Below are 21215 nucleotides of genomic sequence, written 5' to 3' on the forward strand. Positions count from 1 at the left end.
GACTTTATCTGGGAATGTCTTTATGTCTTTATTTCACCTTCATTACAACAAAATAATTTTGCTGGATACAGGATTCTTGACATTTTCTTTTTCACTGAGTACTTCAAATGTATTATCCCACTGCCTTCTAGCCTCCATTTTTTCTAAGTCAGCTGTTAATCCCATTGCAATTCGCTGTAAGTGACAAGTCATTTTTCTCTTGCTGCTTTCAAGATTTTGTCCTTGTCTTTGGATTTCAGACATGTGTTTACTTGTATATATTTTTTTGTGTTTATCTTAACTTGGAAATCCTTAAGCTTCCTGGATGTATTAATTAATGTTTTAAAATAAATTTCATTAATTTTCAGCCATTATTTCTTCAAACATTTTCCTTCTCCTTTCTCTATCTCCTCTCCTACTGGTATTCCCATTACAACTATGTTGGTGCACTTAATGCCGTCCCACATTTCTCTGAGGCCCACAGTTACTCTGGGATGACAGTGGTTTTGGCAGGGCTCTCTTTGACTGTCTCTTTCCTTGACCACACCGAATCATCAAGTGCCACTAATTATAGACTGATGGCTTTCTTGTTTTCAGCAGTGCATTGGTACGTAAATTACTACACAGACTAATTCAATCCAAATTTGGTTCCTTTGAAAGGGATAGTTCCCAAAGTCAGCATGTGAGATTTGTTCTGACCCCAGGAAAGCTCTTCGCAGCTGTCTCTTTTCCCATTTCTCTCTGGAAAGCTACCTGGCCTATGTGGCTTTTACTTTTCAGCTTTTACTTCCAAAGAATCTATCAATCTCCTCCCAATGAACTTTCACCAAAAATTCCACTGCTTTTGAGAGTGGACTTAGGCTTGAACTATTGCAAATGAGGTCTACACTGTCGCAAATGGAATCAGTCCATTGGGGAGGGATTTCAAGCTCTCTGTTTTATGGCCTGTTCCTCCTCTTAGGCAAAAATCTCTGAGTCATGTCATTGGTGCTAGGGATGGGGACAACGGCACCCTTTTCTCTGAGTGACATTCCTCTCTAGAAGCTGCACATTCAGTGGTTGGAAAGTTAGCAGCCCCAGGTCTCCTTGGTTTGCCTCTTTCAGCACAGAATTCCCACCCCACAAGCCAAGGAAAGAGCAATCAGGGCTCTCGTATTCTCAGTGGTGCTGTGGCCACAGTGGCCTCCATCCCATCAATGATGGTTAGGCAGAAGGAGTCTCTATTTCTCAGCCACACTCACCTGGAACTTAGCTTCAGCAATAGGTAACTCAAGGCAAGATGAGCAGAGCTTATGCATTGCCTCTCCCCACAAGATATCCCTTCCAACTGGGGGCTTGGCAGGGAGAACCCTGTGTTCATGGCTGTACAATTTTGGAGCAGAGTTCTCATCTCACTGAGCTGGAAGGGAGCTCAGGGATCTTGGTTCAAATACCACAACTTCTTGTAGTTTTTACAGAGTTTCAGTAGATCTCTTGAATAAATGTTTCTTTATCTGCTGTATGCTCTCTGGACCACTTCCTGAGACCTTAGATGGTTGATTTAAAAAATAATTTTTACCAGTATCCATGGGGAGGGGATCTGTGGAGCTTCTCACACTGTCACACCAGAAGTGGAACTCTCTTCCACAGTAAGCTTTTAAAACAGAGGTCAGACCGTGCTATTCCTCTGCTCAGAATCCTCCAAGGACTCCCATCCTCCCTTAGGAGAACAGCCAAAGCCCCTACAATGGCCTGTAAGACACTGTGACCTGCCTCCCTCTCCCAAACTCTCTGAACTCATTTTGTACCTCTCTCCCCGCTGCTCACATTCTTCTAGATACTCTGGCCTCCTTGCTGTCCTCAAACACATCAGCAAACTTCTGCTACCAGGCTCTGTACTTGCTTCTCCATCTTCCCAGAATCCTTCCCTTAGATATCCACAAGGCTAACCCTCTCACCTCTTTCAAGCAATTACTCAAATATCACCTTCTCAATGAAAGCCACCCTGACCACACTATTTAATATTATAATCCACTCCCAACCCTCCCAGAATCCCCACCCCCTTATATAAAAAATATGTACAATGTATCACCTTTTAATGTGTTAAACAAATTGTTAATAAATTAAGTTTATTCTATTGTTTTTATCGTCAGCCTCCTTCAGTAGTGTGTAAGCGTCAGGAAGGCAAGGATTTTTCTCTCTTTCATTCACCAATATCTTCCAATTAGCTAAAACATCCAGTGCCTATCACTAGCAAGTACTGAATAAATATTTGTTGAACAGGTATTACTTTATGAAATAGTGGAGTCAGGATTTGATCGGGAGATCATGCTTTTCATCATGACCCTATGCTGAGACGACTTTCAGTTATTAAGTCCTATTTAAATTCATGGGCTGAAACAATATTTTACAAATATTTATCAGCACAATGAATTCTTTAGTGTTCATTTTAAAGGTCCTTGGAGAGCTTCAGGTGACTGACGTTATTGGCAGGCATCTTCGCAGAAATACAAACCATAATATTTAGGAAACAAAAAAGGAGAGAAGTTGAGGGCAAACTTTATATTCAACCAACAGAATGATAATCTAGATAACCATGGAAGATGAGACTTTATTCTGATTTTTAATTGGTATTTGAAGTTGTTCCAAAATAATTTTTTAGTGATAAACTCAGATATCATATTGTTAACAAAGCTTCCAGTCGATAAGGATTCGTTTGGATAGATTTTGTGAATCATAGCCATTTGTTAGCTTAAAATTTCATGGCAGATTTCGTTACAAGAAAGTGTCAACTGAGATCCAGTATTCTCTTTTGAAAGGTGAGACTCTGGACGTGGGAATGGAAAGGAAGGCTGGCATTTGCTCTATGAAGCTGTGACTTACTCTGAACGTCTACTAAAATAAAATTCATGGGCTGAAATAACATTTTACAAATATTTGTCAGCATAGTAAGTTCTTGCAGCAAAATGACGTATAATTTTCCAGGTCACTTTTTTAAAGGCGAATACAAAATCTGCCCTCAGGCGTCACCTTTTTGTTTTTCAAATATTATGATTTGTATTTCTGCAAAGATGCCTGCCAGTGACTTCAGTCACCTGAAATCCTGTAAGCACTTTAAAAATGAGCACGAAAGAACTCATTTTGCTGCAAATGCCAATCTGCTTTCTTCCTCCTTGGTTGCACAGCTTGGGTCTCTGTCTAAAGCTTCCCTGCCCAACTTTCTCTACTTGACTGTCCCTGAAGCCTAGACCTTTGTGAACCTCTGTGTCCTGGAGAATTCTCCTTTCTTAGTGATCTGTGCAAATTCTGATAGCTGTTCTTCACATTGCCTAAAGACACCAGCCAGGTACATTAACCTTTACTGTTTGTAGCCTTTCAGCCTAGATCTGTGTTCCTCAACCTTGGCTGTGTGTTAGAATAACCTAGAGACATTTTTTTTTAATGCTGATACCCAGATTCCACCCTTAGGTTCTGACTCTATTGATTGTAATGGGGATTGGTACTGTTATATTTTAAAAGCTTCCTGGCTGATTTTAAGTTCAGCCAGAAATGAAATCCATAAGTCTAAGAAATTTAGCCTTGCTGGGTCCTGAGGGACTAAAATATTGGAAATTACTTTTAACTATCATATTTACACTTTATCTTAGTGTAACTTGGTTTAATAATTTTCATTTTGAAGTCATGAATAGAATGCCTGCAGTCTGCCAGACACTGCATTTTGCTAGTGATATGGAGTTGAACATACCTCCTGCCCTCATGTAGCTTTGGGTATGATTATAATATAAAGGACAATATGGACACTGAACAAGAAATCACAAGTGCAAAGAGTGATCACAGCAGTCATTTACTCCTTAGGAAAGATGATTCCTCCTCACTTCATCCCTAGAACCTGGGTGTAATGAGAGATGTATTTGATAAGTGTATGTTGGGTATTTGAATGATGTTAAGACACAAAACTATTGAGTGTAACTGATTAAAAAATGTGTTTCAGTTAATAAATTCCCTCTTTCAATGAAAATACATTAGCAAAGATTCTTTCACACCTTAGTGTGAATTGCTTTAATGAGACCTTCAGTTCTTCTCATCAGTCATGTAGTTATATAAGCGTTGACTTGTATAAAAAGGATAGTGGGACATCTGACTTCCTCAGGGATATTTGACTTTAAGAATCTTTGGATTATCAGACATCAATGGGTGTCTGGAAAGTAAAGGAAAAGAGGTAGGAAGTGAGAGGAGAGTCTACTCCAGGCGTATGCCTCTATGTGATCCTTGATCTTGCCAAGCTTAGGGTCTCTGCACTGTTACTTAGAATGTTCTCATCTCCATCCATGTGTGACGGGTCCTACTTGTCATTCAGATCTCAGCTTAAGTATCACTGTTTTAATTAGGATTTGTTTTAATTAGGTATGGTAAGACATGCAGACGTAGAAATGATTACTATGAGGAAAGAAGATTTTTATACTTATAGGTCCTAGAAACGGAAGGCATGACACGAAGAGACACATGGGGAAGCACCGAGGTTGGTCAGGAAACAGAAAAAGGGCAAGAGGAAAGCATGGTCCTGAGGCTTTATTGTGGTTTTCATGGGGAGGAATGGGCAAGGCAGTGCAAGCAGCTGAGTAAATTCAGGATTGGATAGTTTGAGTAACTTTGGCAGGCTTTGGGCTATAGGGGTGGTTCCTAGTTGTCTGGTACCCGGCCCTGGGGTAATTTGGGGAAGGGAATAGTGTCCTACACTGCAGAAGCCTGATAAAAGGAGGTGATGGAGGTATGGACTCAGGTTTGCATAACAAAGGCATGCCCCCGGGGGAGTCACCTGCTCTCTCCCGGAATTAGCTCAACCTGGGGGGCGGGGTGGGGGGGCAGTCTCTCCAGGATTAGCAAGGCCCCAAGATGTCAACACATCATAAAACACAGAAAATGAGAAGCGTGAATATCCCAACCACCTCCTCAGGGAGGCTTTCCCTGATCTCCCAGGCCGATGTGCTCAGCAGTCATGCTCTATCACATCACTCCACTTTAATCCCCCCAAATACTTCACTGATATTTTTCCATTTCTATAATGGTCTGTTTCCTTTCTTCTCCCATTATAAGAATAAAAACATTGTTCATCTTGTTTACTTCTTTAACTTCAGTATTTGAAACCGGGATAGATGTAAAATATTCAATAAATATTTGTTGAATTAAATGGATGCTCTCCTCTGTTTTTCCACTTCCTCTCATTATAGCTGTCATGAGAGTCAGCACGCAATTTAACCCCATGACCATGAATTTTTCTGTCTAAAACCTTCAGAACATTGTTCCTAGAGAGCCACAGAGGTCTATGGCGTAAGGGCACCAGGAGAGGAAACGGGACAGAAATGTTCTCAGCTCACACAGACCAACGGATCTGCTGATGGCAAAGGAAAAGAGGGATGGTAACAGGGGGAAGGAATGGAACAAAAGGATAATGGAACAGCAGTATCACTTGAAAATTTCTGAGTTTAATTTCATCCATTCATTTTTATGCAAAACTCCACGTTGCTTACCTTCCTTGTGCCAGGAAACAAAATATTCTCCAGTTTCCCCAGAAAGGAATGTCATTAAGCACTTGCTCTATACACTCTGTGCTGGGCCTGGAAGAATACTGTTTGGGTCTCACGTTTGAAGAAAGAAACGGAGGACCTAAGGTAGGCGCAGAACGTATTCAAAGGCATCTAGACAACTGCACATGTCAAAAGATGGTCAGCAAATGGACTCAATATGAAAAAAGTGAGAGTTTTACTTCCTCCACATAGGATATTCAACATATATATTTAATATTTGTTGAATGAGTGAATTTGAGGGGAGAAGAAACAAAGATCTGACCAGCACAAAATATGTGTGGAGCTAAACGCCTTCTACTTAGTTAACGAATATTAGGATAAATGTTGTAAAAACACGGTGGTTCAGTTTCTCTTGTTTGTTTTCAGTGGTAAAGAAGTGGATGATTAAGAAAGCCTAGAACTTGTTTAAGGCTCCCAGCACATTCATAGTTAATTTTAGAATAATACAAATGATATAATTCACAGTGTTTTTACATTCAGCAGCTATAGAAATAGGTCTGAATTCCCTGGGGACTGAGGGAAGTGTTGTGGTTGATATGTTTAACTCAGTTTAGATTTTTTTTTTTAATGATTGGCTGCATAACAGATGTCCACAGAAATGAGAACTGAGCAAGGGTTGTACAAACGTCAATAATACAAAGAAAGTAAAGGGAAGAAAAAAGAGAAGCCCCAGCTTATGACACGGCCAGCCCAGATGAATCGTCTCAAAGGGACTTGCTCTAGTCAAGATATACAGATCTGCTCCTAATAGGCCCCAGGGACGTAGGGGGCAGGCCTCTGATGTATGAGCTGGTGCATCTTCATCTGCATATTAAATACATAAATAACCAGCAGTGCAGGGAAGAGATAGGGGGACAAATAGGAACATGACATTGAAAGGGTGTATTCATCCAGTTTTTTAACTAGTTGGCTCACAACCAGATTCACAGCACCTACAGACAAAGACTCATCTTTTTGTAGCAGGGCCTGAATCCAAAACAAAAGCAATACACAGTCCTCACCTGACTGATACAGTGCATGGAGCTGGAAAACAACTTGCAGATTACTTGTGTGACTCTCTCCTTCATTCTCAGAGACGTGAACTAAGGCAGGTCAGGCTGACTCAGGTAACATTAGGAAGCATACGTTATTAACTGTGCCGTGGTATGTAAAGGATGAACTAGACATGATATTGCTAAAAGACTTTACCTTTTAGAGGGGACGGGAGACAGATGAATAGTGAAATTCTACATAATGTGACAAGTGAAGAGATCCAGGTTTTGTACAGAACGCTGGGGAGCCCAGGTGGTGTGACAGAGAAGTGGGGAGAAGGTTCCCTCGGCTGCAAGTAGTAGAAATTCAATCCAAGACAGCTTACTTTTCTGTGCCCACCCCTGATGGCGGGGAAGGTGTGAGGGGATTTGTTAGTTCACTCTACTGCTTCTATGTCTGCATCTTGCTCCCTTTGGCATTAGTAACCTGGTGCCAGATTGACTATTTTATGACTAACTCAGAAACCCCATGGAAAACCACTACTACAAATTTCTCAAGGCTCCATGCAGGATCTGCCATTGGGCTACGCAGCACTCTTCCCCCACCTGCATTTCAGGGGCATCCCTGGCTGGGCCCCTGCCTCCGATTGCTCTTGAAACAAGATATTCAGCTCTGGCATTTCTATTAGATAGGCAAGTGAGAGGTTTCCTTCTCTGTTTATAAAAATCAAACAAGGTCAAGGTTTTATGACACCATATATTCACTCAAAGTTCAACAAATATTAATTGAGCCAAGTCTTGTAGGAGCCAATGCTGGCATGGCGGGAGGCGGAGGGGTGGGAGTGGGGGAAGTTTCCCTACACTACACCAAACAAGCAGTCCTCGGACACCAGCTGAGTGTCCTACGATTCAACTCAATTCTGACACTTGTCCTCCCGGAGGTAGTGTCAGATTCCACAGGTTAAGGGTTCAATCCTACAAAACTGCCACTCCCCCTGAAACAGCTATAGATCAGGGGTCCCAATGACCCCTCTCCTCAAGTTCCATTAATTTGCTAGAGCGGATCACAGAACTCAGAGAAACATCTTACTTCCTAGATTACTGTTTTATTATAAAAGGCTCTAACTCTGGAACAGCCCAGATGGAAGAGATGCATAGGATAAGGTATGTGGGAAGGGGTGCAGAGCTTCCACGCCCTTCCCCCAAATCTACACATGTTCACCAACACAGAAGCTCTCAGAGCCCTCTCCTTTTGGGGTTCCATGGAGGCTTCATTCCATGGTCATGATTGATTAGGTCATTGACCATTCGTGACTGAACTGAACCTCCAGCACTTCTTCTCTCCCTCAAGATCAGGGGGTGTGGGACTGAAAGTTCCAACCCTCTAATCACATGATTGGACTCTTTGGCAACCAGCCCCCATCCTTAGGTGCTTTCCAGGAGTCACTCATGACTAACAAAAGACATTTTTTATTGCTCTCAACACTTAGGAAATTCCAATGGTTTTAGAAGCCCTGTGCCAGAATCCAGACAAAGACCAAATATATATCTCTTATTATAAATCACAATATCACAGGAGTTGATACAGTGGCACACAGGACATGGAAGTTCTGTCCTCTGGGGATGACTTTAATGGGAGGCAGCCTTGCCTGGTGGTTCAGATTAGGCACTGGAACCAGACGGCCTAGGCTTGAATCCTGGCTCCCTTTCTGAAACATTAGGTAAGTTACTTTATTTCTTTTAATCTCAGTTTCTTTATTAAAAATTAAAAAAAATAATAAAATGGGAATGATATGGGACACTTCCCTGGTGGTCCAGTGGTCATGACTCTGTGCTCCCAATGCAGGGGGCCCAGGTTCGATCCCTGGTCAGGGAACTAGATCCCACATGCCACCACTACGACCCCGCACGTGGCAATGAAGATCCCACGTGCCACAGCTAAGACCCAGTGCAACCAAATAAATAAATAAATAAAGGGAATGATAATAGTGCCTATCTCATAGGATGACTATAAAGATTTTAAAAATTAGTCAATGTAGAGTACTTAGAAGAGGGTTAGGCTCATGGTGGCATCAACAAAGCCCACTGGGTTCCCGGGGAGGGAGGAATAAGATGGAATCTAGGTGATAAGGTCTTACCTCTTCTTTTGTGCTTGCCTGTAGGGGGCCGAGTGCAGAGGTCTTACACCTAATGTGTTGAATTAGAGTTTCCAGTACGGAATTGATGTTCCTGACACCCCAACTTTGAGACACACGGAGAAGCACTGCACATGACCCCTCCATTCAAGATGGCGGCAGCAGTCTGTGCGCAGAGACGCTGCACCCAGCGCTTGGATCTGGGGCTCCGCGAGCAACTCGCCCGCACGGGACCCTCGAGAACTCTGCCCCTCCCTCCTCAGACAAGAACCCTATAAAGCAGCCCTACTGATGGTCTTTGCGGGAGCACGTGCTCTACAGCCCGAGCCCACACCTCTCCATTCTTTGATCAAAGAATAAAGCTTTCTTTTGCTTCTCAACTGAACTCCGTCTGGTTCTACTGGCGCAAGTGACACCGGGCAAAAGGATCCTTATTGGGGACTGACTCCATCTAGTAACTATTATTTATTATTATTATCGAGGAGTTTGAAAGAAAGTTAGCAATTAAATCAGCAAAATAATTTTAGATAGTGATAAGTGTTGTGAAGGAAATAAAACAGGATTTTGACAGAGAAAGTGACTGTGAAAGTTACGTTCGATTGGATCATCAGAGAAGGGCTCTCAAAGAGGTGACGTTTAAGCTGATTCAAGCAGATCCGGGGAACAGCACTTCAGCCAGAAGGAGCTGCATTCCAGCCAGAAGGAACTGCAAGAGCAAAGACCATATGGCAGGATCATGCTTGGCATAGTCTACAAAAAGAAGGCAGGCAGTGTGGCCAATCTAGAGAAAGAGTGACAGGTGCTGAAGCCAAAGAGGTAGGCAGAGCAGATCATAAAAGTCTGTTGAAGACTAGAAATAGTTTCTTGTTTCTCTCAGTGAACAGATCTTACACAGAACATGGCTCCACAAGGCATGAGTAGGTGCAAACAAATGAGGTTAGAGGCTCCCTTCTGTTTTCCCAAATCCCACGTGGAGAAGAAAAGGGATAATCCCCAGCCAAAAAGGGAAGTCGAAGGGTAAGGCTTCTCGCCACTCCAGGTGCAGGTGAGGTACAAGCAGAGATGGAGCGAAGGGAGGTTGGTATGGTAGCTGGAGACCGGATCTTTCCTTGTCTGTAGAGGCAGGGTCCACAGTCCACCAGGGGGTCTACGTGTAACAGCAAAAGTGTGGCTTGGAGGGTAGCCTGTTGACTCAGGCTGTGCTGAAGAGATGGCCGAGTCCCTCTATAAAGAAGGCAGGGCTTGGGGCAGAGCTGCCCACATACAAGTAACTCCCGGATTCTTTTAAAATTCAGCAAAAAGCTAATCAAACTAAATTCAAACTTCAGTATTATAATCAAATTTCTTCAGGCTTTGTGATTAAGGCTTATGGAGCTTAATTAATTTAGGGGGTGACCTCCTCCCCAGAAGATTTATTACCAAGAAATATTTGGGTGAAGATGCTTCAGGTGCCATAAGTAGGGTAATCATATAATTTATCATCTAAGTCAGGACATTTGTGAGAGTGAAAGGAGGTGCTATTAACAATAACCCTAGAACAGCAGTATAAGCTAAGATTGTCTTGAACAAACTAGGACCTACTAAGGAATTACGTGCCCCTTTCTGAGACAGAGACCAAGGGAAAAACTTGACATTTATTTCAATGAGGTAGGAACAGCCAGCTGCAGGCAGAGCCAGGGTTGGATTTTTCTGATTTGGGAGCTCTGGTTCCAGACTCTGCCTCTTAACCCCATGTCTTTCTGCCTGTCTGCTTTACTCCATGATCCCTAATTTTAATTATATGCCTCCTTAGTTGCATGCTGTTGGAACCAAGGGTCTCAGGTGATAAAGTGAGTTGGCTCACCTTAAAATACTCACTGAGATTGGAACACACACCCCTCTTCCCCAAAGATGCTCAGGAAAAGAGCCACTGAAATCAGAGGGTCCTGCACTCATCCTAAATGGGACTGCAATTCCATGGAATAAAGGGATATTAATCCTGTGTCTGCTGCATTTTGTCAACTAGGAGGAGGCATGTTATCTTCCTCAGCCTTGTTTTACTCATTTGAAGTAACAGGAAACACCATGCATTAATTATCTGGGAGGCAGCCCTGTAGTTTAAAAGGTTTAAAAGGCTGTTCTGGGGTCAGATTCCTGGGTTCAGATTTTCTTGCTTACCATGTGTTAGATGACTTCGGTGTATTACTTAACCCCTTTATGTTTCAGTTTACCCATCAGTAAGGCGGGGACAGTAGTAACACTACACCAGAGACTGGCCAGTTTTTCACCAAACCCAATTACCTTGTCTTCTGGCCGCACAGGTAGACTGTATTTCCCAGCCTCTCTTGCCAGTTGAGTGTGGCCAGATGTGCTGGCTGTTAGGATAAGAGCAGAAGTGACGGATGCCACCTTCAGGTCTGGCCAGTACAAATCTTCCAAGTGACACTCCACATTCTTTTTTTCTGGATCAAATCAGAGGATCTAACAGAGGACTCCAGGGCCGCAGGGGATGACAGAACCACAGACTGGAAGGTGTCTGAGTCTCTGAATGACCTTGTGGAAGTCCTACTGCCAGGTAGGACCAACCACTTTGGACCCTGTGTAAAACAGAAATAAACCAGTGTTTATTTTATTGTGTTAAACTAGTGAGAGTTGGGGTGGGGGGTGTTTATTAAAGCATCCTGAATTATCCCAACTAGTATAAACTCGGACCTCACAGGGTTACTTCAAGCACTAAAGTATCCATAAAGTATTGGTGTAAATGTGCTCTCAGAACATAGAAGGAAAAGTATCTCCATGAATCTCTTTTTCCAAATTCTTTGTTACAGCCAGAGGGTAATGTAGACCTCATAGGAAATCATTGTTCTCCATGTAAAGCATCTTATTGTGATTGACAACACAGCCTATCGGTACACAAAAATGGGTGAAAGCAGATTATATAAAATGAGGAGAGCAGCAGGGAGGAAACGCAAACGTGACCTGGGGTCAAAAGTCTGTGCTCCAAGGCTCCTCTCATCCTTCCCAGAGTCCCCAGGACCTTGTCTGCAGTCAAGGCTATAGGATCTCCCAATGTGACTGCACAGCCTTGCTGAAGATTTAAACCTTTGGGATTATTACAACCCATTGTCTTTCTTTGGGGTAGATTCCGGCTCGTTGGTGGTACCCTGTGACTCCTATAACAAGTGGGCTGAGAGAGGACTTTAAAAGTTAGGAAACTGATGATATTATATAGAATCAGAGATGTATGCTCAGATATGGAAATTATTCTTGAGAGATGTTTAGATTTTTCCTTTGAAAATCTTTTATTACTGCTATAAAGTCCAAGTCCCAGAAAAACTTCAGAGATACAATTCAGCAAGTAATCAATTAGGATTCTATCCAATAGGAAGATTTTGAACAAAAGAAAGACTAGCGACTTGATAGCTGACTTGTATATTTAATTGTTTCTACACACCCTGCCAAGTTTTCTCTAGACTAATATTGGCAAATAAATCTCTTATATCTTGATTTTACTTTTTTCCAGTTCACCTTCAAGCTCTTGAGATGTTATGCTCCAACATCATCACTCACCATCCTGTATCTCTAACGATATCACAAATCTTTTTTATGATATAGCATTGTCAGCAGATATACTGCTTGATGACACAGAGAATACTTCATAGCCTTGTAGATAAATAAGCCTATCGGTTCACAGATATTCATACACCCACAGAAACCTCTCATTATTGGAAAATTTCCAGTGTACCAAAATGTGTCTGAAGTAGGAAACGCCCAGAGAAAAAGCCCATTATAAAAGCTCATAACTATCCTACAGATATAATCCCAAGGAAGCCATGGTCACTTGGCTCAGTCCCAGAAGGCTGTTACATTCAAAAATATATAATTCAGATAGGACGTCCGATGTTTATGTACACATTTCAACATCTTTAAAGAGGATACAAGTACATAAACAACAAAACTCATTAAAATCCTCTCTTTCCCTATTTTATAATGCCTCAAGTCTCTGGAAACCTTCCACTTTCCTTCCTCAGAAGAACTGATTATGTTTCTACATCATTCCTTCCAAAAGTTCATCATTTCTTCCCAGAGTCCCCTACCAAAGGATATATACCTTGTCTACAGACCCCTGGACACGAGGGCTCTTCTGTGCTTTTCTTTTCTGTCAAAAACCCAACCACTTTGCTTTTGGCCTATCTTATCTTCATTCCATCATAAAAGCCCCAAGAATTGCCTGGAATTGGTGGAGCCTTCCTTCATTTGCATGAAAGATAGGGAACTGAGCAGGCCAAGCCAGAACCTTCCTCATATGTTAATTACATTCGTCCCATCACACCTATTAAGTATAAGGCAGTCAAATGATGCCCTAAATGTGTACATGTTGCCTGTACAGGCTCATTTCCAAAGAGCATTCTAATCCAAAAGCAATGCCTTGTAGAAAATGGAGACAACCATTTGCCTCTGGTAAATGATTCAAGAAAGTCCGACATGATAGCACCGTCTCTCAAAAGGCTTCACCCAGCTGAGCTTTACATGACATAAAAAGTCCCCATCTGTCGCCTAGTAAAAGAAGAATAGCTTATTCTCCTACTGGGATTAAATTAAAAGATGCAGCCATTCCATCATATTTAGCAGCACTGCTATATAACACACAAAAGCTTCTGCGGCACTGATTGAAAGGAGAAAATATCATCTGCCTGGTAGAAAGGATCTGTAACTAAAACAAAAGTATTCTCACCCTTGACTAAACATTTACTGTCAACAATCTGTCTTCTGTATGTGCCCGGGAAAACAACACTCCCAAACACACAAATGTTCTATTCATAATAAATCTGCTTTAAGGAATGATTACCTAGGAATAATTTTTTTTTTTTTTTTTAACCTTTTAAGCTAAATTCTTTATAAATGAACATCGGGATAAATGTACCTCCCCCAGTAGAGGAGGTCCACAGGCCACTTATGTGGCTGATTTTCAAAGGAGAAAAAAAGAAAGGAAGAGGGATGATGTTCTTAGCCCTTATCATGCTCATTATGTTGTGCACTATTTCTACAAATAGGTTTCACTGATCCAAAATTAACTGTCTAGGATTTTTACCCTAGGCTTCGACCAAACGAAGGGCATAGGCCTCGTGCATGTGTAAGAGCCTTGCTGTGGACAAGGAATCTCTTTTCAAAAACTGGATCAAGTTCATCCAATATAGCTGTTGTTTACAACAACACAGCTTCTCTTGGGATTTTAAGTCTTATTTATGTAAGATCCAAACGTTGGGTAACCTCGGATAAAAGACTTGTCTTCCTTGTAACAATATAAATGTTTCTTTGAACAATAGATAAACATTTTTTTGCTTTACTTCTTAGCTGTTAGTACCTGCAAAAAGGAGAAATTCCGATCTAAAGTACGTTATTGTTACTTACACAATGTTATATGTCAATTGTATCTCAACAAAGTTGGAAAAAAATGTTAACGTTTTTGCTATTTAGAAAATAGTGATTATAATTTATAATTATCTCAGTTTAAATCTTTCTTATACATTGTCGAAGTGTTTTCTTTGCGAAATAAATCAGGAAAGAAACAGAAAAAACTGTGAAAAACCAATTTCATGAATATTGTTCTAATTTTCTTATTTTCCAATAGCTTGAGACAGTATTCCAAATCTCATTAATTTCTCTTAATGTTAACTATTTCTATATAAAATGGGGAAGTTGTTTGTTACAGGTAAAAGAGAAAAATCTAATTATATATTGTACTTAATAACTCCTTAATTTTGAGGTTTGCTATTCTGTAACCCTATTTTTCATGTACCATTTAAAATTCCTCTGGAAGAATCAACATTGTGAAAATGACTCTACTACCCAAAGCAATCTACAGATTCAATGCAATCCCTATCAAACTACAACTGGCATTTTTCACAGAACTAGAACAAAAAATTTCACAATTTGTATGGAAACACAAAAGACTCCAAATAGCCAAAGCAAACGCCAATGAAGATGTAAAAAATAATAATAATAAAGAATTAAAATAAAATTCCTAATATTTTTTGTGAGCCTTTTAAATCACATTATCTGATTTATTTTTGCTTCTTAGAAAGGAGGGCTTTTACCCATTTACTTTGTAACTTATTGCCCCAGCATGTCAAAATCACACCCATTGATACTTAATAAAATTATCTGAAGATAAATTACAAACCATATATGCTGCTCACATTGTAATGAGATGAACAGAGGAATAAACTTGGGTTATCTCTCCAAGTCCTACATTTGGATTGTGCAAGGCTTCCATTAGAATAGTGGATACAGTCTGGAGCCTCACATGCAAAGAAGAGAGAGCTCTGGAAGCAATCCTGAAGGAAAATGACAAACATGTTCAATTACTGGAAAATGGACCAGATGGGGAAAGCAACTTCTCTTGCATAGTGTAGAAAAGAGTTTGTTCACACATGGTTTCCAAGCACATGAAGGGTAGTTATCAAGAGGAAAATAGTTATTCATCCTCCTCTCCTCTCCTCTCCTCTCTTTCTCGAAAAGACTCAAGAAAATATTTACTGAAAATAATTGTATATAAATTTTTTAAAAAATGTTTTGACCAGAGGCTGAGTCAGGTTAAATTTATCACTGGCATTTTTTTAATAAATTCAAAAAACTTTTTTCACTCTTCTCAAAAACTTTTTATTATTAATGTTGTGTTAAGTTTCAGGTGTACAGCAAGGGAATTCAGTTATATATATACAGCTATCTATTCTTTTTCAAATTCTTTTCCCATTTAGGTTATTAGAGAATATTGAGGACAGTTCCCTGTGCTATACAATAGGTCCTTGTGGGTTATCTATTTAAATATAGCAGTGTGTACATGTCAATCCCAAACTCCCAATCTATCCCTCCCCCCTCCTCCCCCTGGTAACCATAAATTCCTTCTCTAAGTCTGGGTTTCTGTTTTGTAAATAAGTTCATTTGTATCATTTTTTTTAGATTCTGCATATGAGCAATATCATATGATATGTGTCTTTCTCTGACTTACTTCACTTAGTATGATAATCTCCAGGTCCATCCATGTTGCTGCAAATGGCATTATTTCATGTTTTTAATGGCTTAAAATTCCATTGTGTACATGTACCACATCTTTATCCATTCATCTGTCGATGGACATTTATTTAGGTTGCTTCCATATCTTGGCTATTGTAAACAGTGCTGCAATGAATATTGGGGTGCATGTATCCATTCGAACCATGGTTTTCTCTGGATAAATGCCCAGGAGTGGGACTGCTGGATCATATGGTAGCTCTGTTTTTAGTTTTTTAAGGAACCTCCATACTGTTCTCCATAGTGGCTGTACCAATTTACCTTCCTACCAACAGTGTAGGAGGGTTCCCTTTTCTCCACACCCTCTCCAGCATTTGTTGTTTGTAGACTTTTTGATCATGGCCATTCTGACTGGTGTGAGGTAGTGTCTCATTGTAGTTTAGACTTAGTTGCAGGATACAAAATTAATACACAGAAATCTGTTGCATTTCTATACAGTAACAATAAAAGATCCGAAAGAGAAATTAAGAAACAATCCCATTTACCATCGCATAAAAAAGAATAAAATACCTAAGCATAAACTTACCTGAGGAGGCAAAAGACCTGTACACCAAAAACTATAAGATGCTGATGAAAGAAAGCGAAGCTGACACAAACAGATGGAAAGATACACCATGTTCTTAGACTGGAAGAATCAATATGTCAAAATGACTATACTATGCAAGGCAATTTACAGATTCAATGCAATCCCTATCAAATTACCAATGGCATTTTTTACAGAACTAGAACAAAAAAATTCTTAAAATTTGTATGGAGACGCAAAAGACCCCGAATAGCCAAAGCAATCTTGAGAAAGATAAAAGGAGCTGGAGCAATCAGGCTCCCTGACTTCAGGCTATACTACAAAACTACAGTCATCCGCAAGAGGGAAGAGATATGGGAACATATGTATATGTATAACTGATTCACTTTGTCATAAAGCAGAAATGAACACACCATTGTAAAGCAATTATACTCCAATAAAGATGTAAAAAAAAAAACTATAGTCATCAAAACATTATGGTACTGGCATAAAAACAGAAATATAGATCAATGGAACAAGATAGAAAGCCCAGAAATAAACCTATGCACTTACGATCAATTAATCTACAACAAAGGAGGCAAGACTATATAATGGAGAAAAGACAGTCTCTTCTATAAATGGTGCTGGGAAAACTGGACAGCTACATGTAAAAAAATAAATTAGAACATTCTTTAACACCATACACAAAAATAAACTAAAAATGGATTAAAGACCTAAATGTAAGACTGGATACTATAAAATCCTTAGAAGAAAATCTAGACAGAACACTCTTTGACATAAATTGCACCAAAATCTTTTTCGATCCGTCTCCTAGAGTAATGGAAATAAAAAGAAAAATAAACAAATGGGACCTAATTTGTTTGCTTTTGCACAGCAAAGGAAACCATAAACACAACAAAAAGACAACCCACAGAATGGGAAAAAATATTTGTAAATGATGCAACCGACAAGAGATTAATCTCCAAAATATACAGAGAGCTCACGCAGCTCAATATCAAAAAAACAAAAAACCCAGTCAAAAAATGAGCAGAAGACCTAAATAGACATTTCTCCAAAGAAGTCATACAGATGGCCAAGAGGCACATGAAAAGATGCTCGACACCACTAATTATTAGAGAAATGTATGTCATTGGCTTTTTGTACTTCTTTACCAATTCAGCAACCCCAATCTTCTCATTCTGTAAGGCGCCAAAGACTCTTGCTATTTTTTTTTTGCCTTCCCTATCAAATCTATCTCAATAAAAGATCTGATAAAGTAATTCGTATTATGGTAAGTAACTTAGATTAGTAACACTTAAACATATTACTCTTCAATTCAAGGCAAGGAACATTTTTAGAGCTCTCACTGAGAATCAGGCTTTGTTTTGTACATACTATCCAAAAGCTTCCAGAGCTTGTTTTTTTTTAGCCATTTTTAAAATTGAAATATAGCTAATGTACAATTTTGTGTTAGTTTCAGGTATACAGCAAAGTGATTCATATATCTTCTTTTTCATATTATTTTTCCATTATAGGTTATTACAAGATATTGAATATAGTTCCCTGTGCTATACAGTAGGTCCTTGTTATTTACCTGTTTTCTATATAGTAGTGTGTATAAGTTAAGTTCATATGTATATGAACTTCCTGTTGCCTGAGGAGCTCTGAGCCCAGGACCCAGCATCGTGAAGTTCTCTGTGGAGTTAGGGGGACCACTGCTTCTACTTGTTTCCTTGATTTGGGTGTGTTCTGGGCAAGAGACAGTGTTGGTGGAATGTAGCCGTTTTAATTTTGGGGCTATGGCTAAAAGAACACTATTTTATAAAGATGAATTGGTAGGTCCTGTGAATAATTTCTGGGAACTGGATGTCTGGCAATTCAAGTGCAACCAGATGAACTTGAATTTGATTATCCTGTCAATTTGGAATTGAAATACAGGTTTTCTACGATGGAGCTGTCATTCATTCCTGGCTTACCTATAAACCAAATAATTTCTGCTGAACTCCATTTGGAGTTTCCAGCTCCTGTGTCTCATCTGATGGGTCCTCTAATAACACTGAAAGGATTAATAGCTTAATCAAATCCCCACCTGCTCAACACTGGTTCTTGATACAATACAGATACCGGGCTATGCCCACTTCAGAGAACTCTGGTCAATGTCTTTCTATGGGCCACACAATTACCCCTTCCAAGGAATTTGACTCTTCCTTTCCTCTATGAACTTTAGAAGCTTGTGCTCTTGGACATCCAGCAGCAACACAGAAGTACCCAATTTAATGATGTCATGTGGCATTTCATTTTTATATATTTACATATATTTCATTCATTTCAATCTATTGTCATCCCCTTAAGAAGAGGCCACTTGTGTTTTTAACTTTCAACATGGCCAAAAACCATTAAATAAAACTTGACATATTTTATTGTTTAAAAAAAATGAGCTTGGCTTTTAGAGGCAAACTTGCCTACATTTGAAAAAGAGAGAGAAAGCCTTGAGCCGAAGGAGCATAACCTTTGTTGCTATGTAGCATCTATATAGTGGTCATGAAACTACTGAATGCTACGCATGTGTCCGCATCTATAAAAGCAGTATTCTTAACCTCACAGATTAAATGGTTAAATGAAATGATGTATGTAAAATGTTGATTTTGTTGTTATTGTTTTTATCTTTACACCACCTTCTAGGTTCAGAAACACTTAGAAGAATATACGTGACCTTTCTGTCCGAAAAGTCAACACGGGAAAAGGAAAAGAGAATGATGCAAGCATAGGTAAGTTTTCCTAACAGGCCAGGTAGGGTTATAAAAGTACATATAACAGTAACATTAATAGTAAATACCATTTTAAGCACTTGCCAGGCACCAAGCACTATGCTAATTGCTTAAGATTATTTTCTTGAATCCGCACAAATCCTAGGAAATAAACATTATTACCATTCCCTTTTTATAAGTCAGAGTGACTGAGGCTCAGTCCCCAAGGTGACACAGCTAGTAACTGATGGGGCTGGGATTAAACTCAAACTATCTGGCTGCTTAGTCTATACTTAAGTGTATAGTTTCCTTTCCCTGGATCTAATGCTCAGTAAACATATATCACCTTCTGTTACTACTCATCTCTGATGTGATTTAATTAATTGGATTAAGATATATGTATTTTCTGAGCACTGGACTTTGAATACTATGTACAAGTTTAGTTAAAATAAGTTGTCTTGATTTTATTTATGTTGTCTCTTTGAGTGTATACCTACTTTATTATTTTTTAAACAAATTGAAACTTACAGAAAAATTTCAAAAGCTGTATAAAAACTTTTATCTTCCTGAACTAATTTAACAGTTTGCTGCTGATATGATATGATAATCCCCAAATACTTTATTGGGAATTTCCTCAGGTAAGGTTATTCTCCCATACATAATCACAATAAACCATCAAAGTAAGGAAATTACATTGATGCATTACAAAAAAGAAATCCCCAGACCCCATTGGAGTTTTGCAAATTGTCCCAATAATTTCTTTCAAAGAAGAAGGATCCAGCCCAGAATCACATGCTGCATTTAGTTGCCATGTCATCTAGAGAGTTCCTCAGCCTTTCCTGGATTTTCATAATCTTGACACTTTTGAAGATTCTAGGTGGTCCATTATTTTGTAGAATACTCCTCAGTTTGGGTTTGTCCAATGGTTCCTCCTGATTAGATTTAGATTCTTTGGCAGGAACATCATGGAAGTGATGCTGTGTTCTTCACATTGCATCCTACCCATGTCTACTTGTCCCATCACTGGTGATGTGAAGTCACTTGATTAAGGTGTCTGCCAGAATTCTCCTCTGTGAAGCTCCTCTTTTTCACTTTGAAATTAATAAGCATTTTGTGAAAAAGCACTTTGAAACTATATAAATATCACATTCTTTATCAAACTATCAACTTTTTCATTTATTTATATCAGTATGGACTCATGGATATAAATAACTAATGGATTCATTAGTTTTAATCCATTACTATAAATATTTATTCTGATGCTCAAATTGTCACAGGTTTGGCCTGGGAGCTCCTTCAATCTGGTCTATGTCCTTTTTTTATTTTTAAATACGACTTTTTAAAAGAGCATTTCAAGGTTCACAGAAAAGTTGAGGAAAAAGTTCAGGGATTTCCCACATATCCCCTGCCCCACACATGCATAGTCCTCCCCATTATCAACATCCCTCCCCCGCAGTACATGACTGTCTATGTCCTTATGACATGTCTCTATTATTCTTTGAGCCCAAACTTGTTTCTGGCACATAAATGTGTGCCAGATTCATTTAATACTCTTCCAGCCCTGAACCTGGGATCAGGAGTTTTTTCAAGATACCCTGGTTCTTTTTAGTAGAGAATGGTACTTAGAAACAGAGATATTTGTGTTAGGCGTACTCCTTATGAATCCATACGCACATATTTACTTCTATATCTAGCTCCATACTTTGAAAAGCATGAGTTCAAACAGCTATTTCCAATTCCAATCCAATACCATACATTCCTTCTAGTTTTCTCTTTTCATCTTTGTACTCCCTCTTCATTGACGGTGTGGAACCTAGCTGCCATTATCTTTAATGTGTTTCTTATTTGATCAATCCTTCATGTATAACCAATCTCTCATTATTATCACTGCCTCTCCCCTCTGCTGGCACAGATGTCCTCACCCCAAAACTCCAAACCAGGCTCCCCTCATACACATTCCCCCCTCGCTCTGTTTGGACTGTGACACCATGCTCTAGACATTCTAGTACCACCTGCCCACCCCAAGTCCCCTACTTTGCTCAACCCAATTTAATGAAATTTGGACAGAATTATTTGGGAAGAGGAAATCAGTGAATGCACAGTCCTTGAACATTTTCATCAAACCACACAATTCTTTTTATTTGTGGGTTTACTGAAAAAGAATTAGTTCTAAGATAATTCATCCTAAGCTACAATAATTTATGTTGGGCTCAGAGTAAGAGACACTGATTTTATTCTCTCCTTTCTAACTGCAACAGGTAAAC

The sequence above is a fragment of the Neophocaena asiaeorientalis genome, unplaced genomic scaffold (genome assembly GCF_003031525.2).
Source record: "Neophocaena asiaeorientalis asiaeorientalis breed wild unplaced genomic scaffold, Neophocaena_asiaeorientalis_V1.1 scaffold150, whole genome shotgun sequence".
NCBI classification, from domain to species: Eukaryota; Metazoa; Chordata; class Mammalia; order Artiodactyla; family Phocoenidae; genus Neophocaena; species Neophocaena asiaeorientalis.